This window comes from Anoplophora glabripennis, unplaced genomic scaffold (genome assembly GCF_000390285.2).
Source record: "Anoplophora glabripennis isolate ALB-LARVAE unplaced genomic scaffold, Agla_2.0 scaffold6292, whole genome shotgun sequence".
In the NCBI taxonomy this organism is placed as follows: domain Eukaryota; kingdom Metazoa; phylum Arthropoda; class Insecta; order Coleoptera; family Cerambycidae; genus Anoplophora; species Anoplophora glabripennis.
Genome location: NW_019422366.1, coordinates 1 through 3,408, shown reverse-complemented (window position 1 = coordinate 3,408; position 3,408 = coordinate 1). Strand labels below are relative to the sequence as shown.

At 28.8% G+C, this 3,408-nt stretch overlaps 1 pseudogene; it reads left to right on the top strand.

The window, feature by feature from the left end:
• Positions 1–1,865: 1,865 nt before the first annotated feature.
• On the top strand, positions 1,866–3,400 carry LOC111693003 (annotated as a pseudogene).
• The last annotated feature ends 8 nt before the right edge of the window (positions 3,401–3,408 follow it).

The window sequence follows — 3,408 nt, the reverse complement described above, 5'->3', positions numbered from 1 at the left end:
CAAAAAAACCGGAGATATTTATAGGTAATAATTTATAATTCAATGGCAGATAAAGTAAAAAATGAAGAAGCGTAGGTATACCTTGCCCAGTTTAAGAATATTTTCTTATGTATAATATGTTAAAATAAAAAATATATACAGGGTGCACTGGAAAAAATGTTTGTGTAATTTTACATAAAAAAACGTTGGCAAGCAACTTTATGACCAACGATTTTTTATGTAAATCTACTTCTGAATGTAATTATACAATATTTTTGTAATTTTGCAATTGACATAATTATGCAAAAACGTTTTATAGTGTTGTAGATTTGCTGTATTAGTATGTAAATTTACAGCAATTAGTGTAACATTAAAGTGTGTTCTAGAAATTTCCAGTTGTCGTAAGTAAACATACTTTTGTGTACTGGACTTTTCCTTAGTATTTTGTACTTTTACAGGGGTATGTTGTAATATTATATTACAAATCTGCAAAATTCATCATTCTTTTAAAATACCACTTCAGTCTGTAAATTTCCCGACTTCTGTAACTTTGCCATATTTATATGTAATTTTAAACTTTTTGGTTTAATAATTGATTTTTTTATTTTTAAAATTGGATTTGTATTTTATAAACTGTTTGATTTTAGTCAAATTTTATTCTTTATTCAGGTTGATAGAATTGATTTAAAAAAAGTGAAGAAATAACTTTATTTTTCATTATAATATATAAATACAATATAAATAAGATATAAGTAGCAATGCAACATAAATAAAAACTCTAAAACAAAATATTACCTACATGTTCTGTAAATATACGAACAACGGAAGATTACAAATTTTTGAGCTAAAAATAGGATGATTGAGCATAACTTATTTATATGCAAAGTTGCTTGCTTCATTTCTAAACTATAGGGAGTTAAAGTTAAAATTTAAAAAACAATTTTTTCTGCAATTCGAGTGTATTATTTCAAGCTATCTGTTTGAAATTTGACCCAAACTTTTTTCGTATGCTTTGGTGTACTTTTCTGTCCTTTCCCTTTTTTTATATTTCAAGCACTTTTCCAGATATTAGTCTTTTTGTGATTTATGTTGCCCAAAAAACTTTGGATAGGTAAGTTATGCTGAATCAACCTATTTTTAGCACAAGAATATGTGATCTTCCGTTGTCCGTGTATTTTCGGGACACCTTGTACCTATAACGTGTATGAAAAATAAACATAACATAAATTAACATTGACTTAGCTAGTGATTCAATGGTTTCTNCAGGTTGTCTCGGTCTTCATTTTAATACTCTTCCAGTTTGGTTTCAACACATCAAAATCTAAATCTATAGGAAATGATAGGTCTGAATCTAAAATCAAATTTTTTTTTGTTTTTTTTCGGCCTTGGCACTAATCTAGTTATTCTAAAATTGGAAAATTTAATTTGAACTAATCGAAGCATTGATTTTAATGGAATCAGAAAAAATGTCATCAAATCATCTTTGATATTTATTAATTTTAGGTGCCCTTCAACTCTGAACCAAAGTTCAATTTTAGTACATAAGTCCATATTATAAACTTCAAATAGCGATGCAAGAGGGTACTAAGCTAATGACAGACACAATAAAATTAAATTTGTTAGTGATATATCTTATTGTACTGTTAAAAAAATATTTATATTTGTAACAATTAACTGTATTTATTAATTTCTTACATTTTATTGTAATGTGATATGTAGTCAGTTAGAACTCATTGTATATATTTTTGTATATAAAATGTAAATAAATAAATTAGCCTATAAAAGTGTTCTTATGTGTTTTATTTCTAAAGCCCGGTCCATACATGGAAACATTGTTGTATAACTTTGTTATGTAACTTTGTTAGAAAACATGCTTGAGTCCACACATGAATGTTAGTCAAGATGGATCTTTCGAACGCAGAACACCAACTTCTTGCGGCAGCGTGATTCTACTTTACAAGGAGAAGAAATCACGAAAAAAGAGGTTTTGGATTCGACCTACATTAAAATCACGCAAGTGGTATAGTGGGACTCATTTGTTAGATGATCTAAAACGAGACGATGCAGGTTCCATCAGTTGCGGATTAACTTATAGGGGAAGTTTTAAAAACTTCTGCAGATTGTCGAGTTCAGATTTCGAACACTTGCTGTCTCTAGTTGGTCCGAAAATTAAGAAAAATTACACAAAATGGAGAGACGCAATACCAATTAACGAACGTCTGGCAGTAACTTTGCGATATTTAGCAACCGGAGATTCATACCAAAGCTTAATGTACTTGTTCAAAATTTCTAAACAGTCAATATCGCTAATCGTTCCAGAAGTGTGTGATGCAATAATAGAGGTTCTACAGGAGTACATAAAGGTAAGGATTCCATTATTTTAAATCATGTTGATAATGTTTTTCATATTTTATCAATAAGATTAAGTTGAGAAAAGCAACTAGTCTATAGAACTTTATAGGTATATTATACACTGTACTTACCTACTCTAAATATATAATGTGTCCTCTAAATTACTCAAAACATTTACCCCCCCCCCCTCCTTTAACATTGTTATTTATGTTAACAGAAAAGTTCGAAACTAAAGTCTCGATTAAGGTTATAGGAATTAGGTAATCCAATTTTTTTAACACGAATTCAAAATTTGAAGCTCGAAAAATATTTATATTACAGGAAAAAATTGTATTTTGGCGCCTTTAAGGCTACGATTGCAATAAAGATTATAACAATTTTCTTTTCAAAACCTAAGTGATCTTTACCAAGTATTTTATAATTAAATACCGTGTAGTAGGTAGTAGGTACAATAGGTACATATAGGTAGGTACCTAAAAATTTTTATAGCAAATATACAACATGTATATATTTTTGGACTCACAAAAAGCCTATAAATTTAAATCTGTAAAAATATATATGATCTATTTAATAATTAGTAAACACTCTCTAGGGAGTTCAGCTCCTACATTTTCATTCAAACTTTTTTTTCTCACGTTATTAATACGGAAATTGGAATTAGACGAGGAAGGAGGGGGAGGAATATTTACAGAGAATACCCTATTCCTATACAATGTAATACTTTTAAAATTTTTATCTTTTAATTTCATTTTAATTTTAAATTTTTAATTACATTTTATTTTTAAAATTTTTAAAATTTAAAATATCGAGAGTATTGCTAGCTTACATAACATAAAAATATTCTATTCCAGTGCAGAGGAATGGAAGATTGTTGCTGATGACTTTTACCAACAGTGGCATTTTCCTCACTGCGCCGGCTCTATGGACGGTAAACATGTTACCATATCAGAATTCAGATCAGATCGGATCAGAATTTTTCAATTACAAAGGCTTTTTTAGCATTGTTCTGTTTGCTGCCGTTGACGCAAATTATTGTTTTAGTTTTGTTAATGTAGGAAGTCAAGGTCGAATCTCAGA